Source organism: Falco biarmicus, chromosome 3, assembly GCF_023638135.1.
Source record: "Falco biarmicus isolate bFalBia1 chromosome 3, bFalBia1.pri, whole genome shotgun sequence".
In the NCBI taxonomy this organism is placed as follows: domain Eukaryota; kingdom Metazoa; phylum Chordata; class Aves; order Falconiformes; family Falconidae; genus Falco; species Falco biarmicus.
The window spans coordinates 17,516,024-17,522,023 of NC_079290.1; the positions used below are offsets into that span (position 1 = coordinate 17,516,024).

The 6,000-nt window shown below is 44.5% G+C and overlaps 1 long non-coding RNA gene across 1 annotated transcript in view; it reads right to left on the minus strand.

The window, feature by feature from the left end:
* Positions 1-5,109, minus strand: part of LOC130146920 (uncharacterized) — a 53,949-nt gene extending 48,840 nt beyond the window's left edge. Inside the window, exon 1 of the long non-coding RNA XR_008821046.1 lies at positions 4,208-5,109. This is a non-coding gene — a long non-coding RNA (uncharacterized LOC130146920). The remainder of the gene's footprint in view (positions 1-4,207) is intronic.
* Between the last annotated feature and the right edge of the window lie 891 nt (positions 5,110-6,000).

Sequence of the window (6,000 nt, forward strand, 5' to 3'; positions counted from 1 at the left end):
CTTTGCTTTCTCATCCTGGGATCCGTCGTAATTCTTCATCCTGGCATAGAAATGGGATGTCAAAGCTCAAGGTGCTCAGCACAAGCAAAAGAAGTGTTGGCTTCCCAGTAGGTTAAATACAACTCGTACCTCACTGAGCCAATAGTTCCTTCTTCAGGGCTACATGGTAGACGATGCAAAGAGACACACAGGTTTTGTAGAAAAACAAGAATATAGCAATCAAGCACATATACTCAACACATTAGAAGATCCTTCACCTGTAACCCTGATATACCTGTTAGGCCTCCCTAGGTGTTATGAAAAGGAGCACTCAGAGAGATGCAGTCAGGGCAGAGCATTGAGCTGAAATGCAAACACTGAAAAGAGATTCTTAGGGCCATCATGTCAGGCTGGGCACCTTTCACACGAGTAGTGTTTCAGAACAATTTACAAGATTAGATCACAGCCTTTCAGAGTGCATGCTTAGGCAGCAGTGCAAAAAGCATAGCCCACGGATCTCAGGAACCTGTCTAAAACAATGAGCAATAGCAGAGAGCATTCAGGTGTGAAAGAGGTAGGTAGGACATGGGAAAAAAGTCTCTTTTCTAGTGTTTCCTGTCCTTTCTAGCAATGTGATGCAACATGGTGTTAGGTAAGGACATTGGTGTAACTTAGCTCCAAAACGCCTATTTGCTTATTCTTCACAGAACAGAGACAACAGATGTAGCAGGTCAACATTCTTCTTACTCAGCTCTCTGTGTCTCCTGACACTGAGAGGGAGATGTCCTTCAGAGAGATGTCCCCTCTACCCATTCAATCTGGTCTCTAATTCCAACAGAGGTGGTGATTTGCATATAGACAGCTTTCTACTTGAAAACTGCCCTTTCTTCTAGAACAGAGAGCAGCATTCAATTGGTAATTAATGATCCGTGTTTTCTGTAGTCAGCTAGCACTCAATACAACGGTGCCGTACAGACACAATCATTCAGAGGTCATGTTTTTCTATCTACAACCAGACTTCTGCAAGCAAGCCCCTTCATCTGAACAAGTCTTCAAAAAAACCCAAACACCATAGCCTCAGGATTGCAGAAGAAAAAAGAGAAGACCAAGAAGAACAGGAAGGGTGACAGGGAGGGATTCAGATTAAGAAACATCTGGACAGTTTAATGTGAAAATACTGCCACATGTGAGATGAAGTGACAGAAAGGAAAGATTAAATCTTTCTTGTCCCCCACCTGATTCTCAATGTAATAACCCGACAGAGCTCTCTTTTTCCCAGAATACAATCATGGACACCCAGTTCATGGCAATAAGTGTCCAGAAGTTATCAAAACCTGAGGCAGCTGAAGAAAGTACAAGATACTGGGTTTTCTCTGCACACAGGAAAGCTCAGGTAAGGAGTAGACATTCACTGAGACATCCATTGCCCAACACACAGGGACTCCTCTGAGTGTCAACTGCTTCTTCCCACTCTGCTCCCAAGAAGGGTTCCCACTGATTCAACACTCGGAAGCAAGCCTGGAATTTCCATGTGGTTTGGGTCCTTGTTGCATGAGCTTCTTGCTTCAAATCTCATTGTCAGAAAGCTTTCACCTGAAATCCATCTTCATACTCCCTTTCTCTAACTGTCTGCCATCCTCCCATGCTGCACATTTTCCTTTAATCAGGGAAATCAAAAACTGTGCTTGCCCACCAACCATATTAGTTTTCCTTTAAAGCTGGAGTCATCACTCTCACCAAGCAACACAGGGATGGGGAGCTCAGGGCAGTAGGAAAGAGAGCTGAGGTGTTCATGGCACAGCAGTGAGCTGTACCACTGGGAACCACATAGTACTGGAGGGCCCTAATGAAATACATTGGCACCAGTATAAACCATTGTCTCCCTGATTACAAAATGGCTGTGTTGAAATGACTACCAGGCCCTGCTAAAACACAAGCTCTTATATACCACTTGTCAGCCATCATTTTCAAAGCACTTTCAGAGGGTGGGAAATGATTTATGCAAGGTCACTGAATAGAAGCAAAATTAAACCCCTCTGTGCCTGAGTCATCTGCCAGCATCCTAACCACTGAGATACTCCAGGAAACCCTGGCTTCTTTGTCATGTTAGCCATCCACAGGGCAGGGTATAGCAACAGCAGCAGCAACAGCTGTACAGCTGGGATTTGCTTAGACAGTTATCAGGACAATTTTAAGTGGTGCAGCTCTGAAGCACTACATGTGAGGAATAGATCTTCTTTTTGTATGCAGTAAAGCAATGCAAATCACAGCATATTTTTTTTCCTCTGGAATCTATGGGACAGAGGTGCTCAGGAAGGCCATACTAATATCACATTTATGCTTAAAGTCATCTAGCAGGAAGCAAATAATTTGTGAGGTAGGAGAAAAACTGCAGACTCTACAGTTCTGCATGGTTAATGATCTTTCCATGACCTTTCAGTTTTGCACCTCATCTTTTATTTAAACTGTCTATTTAGAGCCACAAGGCTTTGTTCAAAGCACATGTCTGGATCCATTTTCTTACAGCATTTCAAGACTAAAGTGAGAGGTTTGGGTAAGGAAGTCAGAGGGAGAAGCACTTAATGTTTGTCTCTAAGCAGTTTTACAGAGGTAAGCAGGGAGTCTGAACAGCAAGGCACAAAGAAGGCTGGGGGATAAGACTCCATCCTTTGGCTTGCCAAGTAGCATCGGGTTAGCCACTTCATCACCCAGCTTTTGGTACTTTGCTAAGCTGGGAAACCGGTTACCTCAGCTCCCTGTACTGTCAATGGAAAGAGGTAATAATGCTGAATTACTGTGTAAACTCGGGGGCTATGGAGAGCTTAGGGTGATGTCTCTCTCAGCTGTAGGGACACTTTCTACTAAAGTTGGGTGGCCTGGCCTCATTTCTTCTGTGTCCAAGGTGACCCTTCTTGAGTCCCTCCATTTGTTTGACAGAAAGATTGGGAACCTTAAAATAGCTCTCTGGGCACCAAAAAGTATTCTCTTATAGGAATACCCTGAAGGACTTGGATCGGACTGGATTAAAAAAAACAGTCAACTAAACTTTGAGTCAGTCTGCACAGTTTTCAGAAGTGGGGAGCACTGGATAGCTGTCTTTAATCTGCAGGGTATTTGCACATCACATCACTTAGCAGGAGCCAGAAACCCAAGCTGAGGACATCACTTTGAACATCTCCTTGGGAAACAGCTTGGCCCAGCATCCTAGCACTCTCACTCCCACTGCACAGCTGGCACTGAAGTGCTGTGTGTCACTCCTTCAGTTCACTGGAGCCATAAACTCACCTCATTCAGTCTTCTGGGAACTGTTTCACCATTAAAAAATGTAAATAATAGTAGCTAAAAAACTAACTCATAAAAAGCTTTGAAGTTTGCTTACAAACAAAATACCTTCATAAACTCTCCCAATCGTGTTTGTGCTAAAATATTGACTTTTCAGGGAGGTAAATATTTCTCCATTGCTCATTGCATAGAAGCTTGTTCCTGCTGTTTATTCACATGCCAAGGCCAGCAAGCACTGGTGCAGTGCATGTAATCCCAGTTTAGAGGCTGCAGTACAGTTCCCAGCCTGTTCCTCAGGAAGTTAGCCAGTGGCAATACTTTCATTAACTTTGGGGAGAGCCAGGTTTTATCCACCTGCCTGTAGTGCTAATCTGTGTCTTAAAGTGTGCTTCAAAGGCTGTTGTGCTCTTTAGAAAGACATCTTTTGCAAGCAGGCTGCTGATCTCTCTTGTGTCCTGTTGCCAGGCTCCAGTGCCTTGCATGTGCCCTTCTACAAAGTTTGAATCATTTGTTTTTCCAGGGCAACAATCAATTGCGGATGATATTTGCAGCTGAGTCACTTCAAGCAAGGGCAAAAGGTGATGCCTGTTTGTGTAAGTGTAAGCCATATCCCTTCTTGGGGCTGTGCCATTTCACTATGGAGTGTGATAATTTTGCCCATCCTCCTCTCCCTTACATCTCATTCAGGTTTCTTTTACATGTTTTATCTGCAGAACAAGAGAATTCTGTCTTTTTTTTTTTTTTTTTTCTTCCCATTCCTGTGACTACACCTCAGAGCAGCCATCACAAACACTGGACAAGTTCACGTAAAGTGCAGCTATCAGTGCAGAGGAATAACCTCTCCTATCTGCCCTAGGAGAAAAGAAAATATTTCCCTGGAAACAGGAAAAACAAACCAACCGATTGTATTTCCCTGACAGAGTCACCTCCATATCCTTTAACTCACCTCATTCATTTCCAGCCTCCCAAAGATCCTCCCTCTCTGCTAAGCCAGGAAAAGAAGGGCCACCACGGCATTGAACTCAGACCATTCCCAGGCATGGAGAAGATGGACCAAACCTGGTCTTCTGCAGTGGAAATCTAATGCTCAGCCAGAAGATAGCTGGGGCCTGAGGTCACAAGCTCATTACAAGAATGAGGAAATGCTCCTACAGCAAGACAAGCTTACACATCTGGTTGAGGCAGACAGGGAAGAGAGCTACACAGCTGCATAACTGCAAACCTTACGTGATGGGAGACGCGTGACTACTGTGCACAGGCTTAGTGGCATGGAGGCACAGACAGATCTTCCTCGTCCAGACCCTTCCTCTTTCCTCTCCTGCCTTCAACCTTCTGCAGCTGGAGACAGGGGGTAGAACAACCCAAAGAAATTACAGGACTTAACTGAAGGTATATTCTAGGTCAGTGCTGGAGGGATGACTTGAATCAGCCTTCGGGATCCCAGGGTAATGTTCTACACACAGGAAAATTTTCTTGTCCAGCTTTTTTTTTTTTCTTTTTACCTTCTTTTTGCCTTTTCTCCCTTACTCATGCCTTTTCCAATCCCCATCCTCACCACTTCACCAGACACCTTATCTCCCTTCATAGCCCCAACAGAAGTTTCTAATAATTCTCTTTGCCTGGTCCAGATGGATAGAGGATTTTGGGAAAGGTGAGTCAAATTGACTGTAGTGGACTGGACTCAAAAGCCTAACACAGACGCCTGCCCAACCCTTAGCTGCTTTTCTGCCAGACAGAAAAATGAATCCAGAGGTAACTCCTGTTCTGATGCAGTGGCAGATGTGTGTGATAGACAGATGGGCTGAAAATAAAGAGATCCATACCCTAATTCTCTATTTTTTTTCAGACCACAGTCAGGAAATTAATCTGATTACTGAACTTCCCACCTGGCAATTTTTTTCTTCCCCACACACTGACACACCTTTATTCAGTGACAGACTTCATGCTTACAAACTAGGAAAGACTGATCTGGGATATGAAGGTCAGGGGCAGTCTTGACTGCAGGGACCATAAGGTGGTAGAGGAAAGGATCCTGAAAGGAGGGAGCAGGGCGAAAAGGACCACAACCTGGACTTCAGGGTTTCTATAGGTATATCAGCAGCAAAAGGAAGACTAAGGAAAATGTAGGTGTGGTGCTGAATGGGGTGGGAGACCTGGTGAAAAGAGCATGGAAAGAGCCAAGATACTTCATGTCCTCCTCACCTCACTCTTTACTGGTAAGACCTGCCTTCAGGAATCCCAGGGACCTGAGATCAGCAGGAAAGTCTGGAGCATGGAATACTTACCTCATTGGTAGGTGAGGACCAAGTTAGGGAATTTAAAGTGAACATACAGAAGTCCATGAGACCTGATGGTATGCACCCACAAGTGCTGAGGTAAGTGGCCAATGTCACTGTGAAGCCTCTTTTAGCTGTCTTTGAAAGGTCATAGTGATCAGGGAGGCTCCTGTGGACTGGAATAAAGCAAATGTTACTGCTGTCTTCAACAAGGACAAGATAGAGGAACTGGGGAGCTACAACCTAGTGAGCCTCACTTCAGTCCCTGGGAAGGTGATGGTGCAAATAATTCTGGAAACCGTTGCCAAACATATGAAGGCAAGAAGGTGGCTAGCAGTATTCAGCGTGGATTTGTGAAGGGGAAATTGTGCTTAACCAACCCAACAGACCTCTACAATGAGATACCTGGCTTGGTGGATGAGAGTAATGGATGTTGTTTATCTCGACTTTAGCAAGGCTCTTG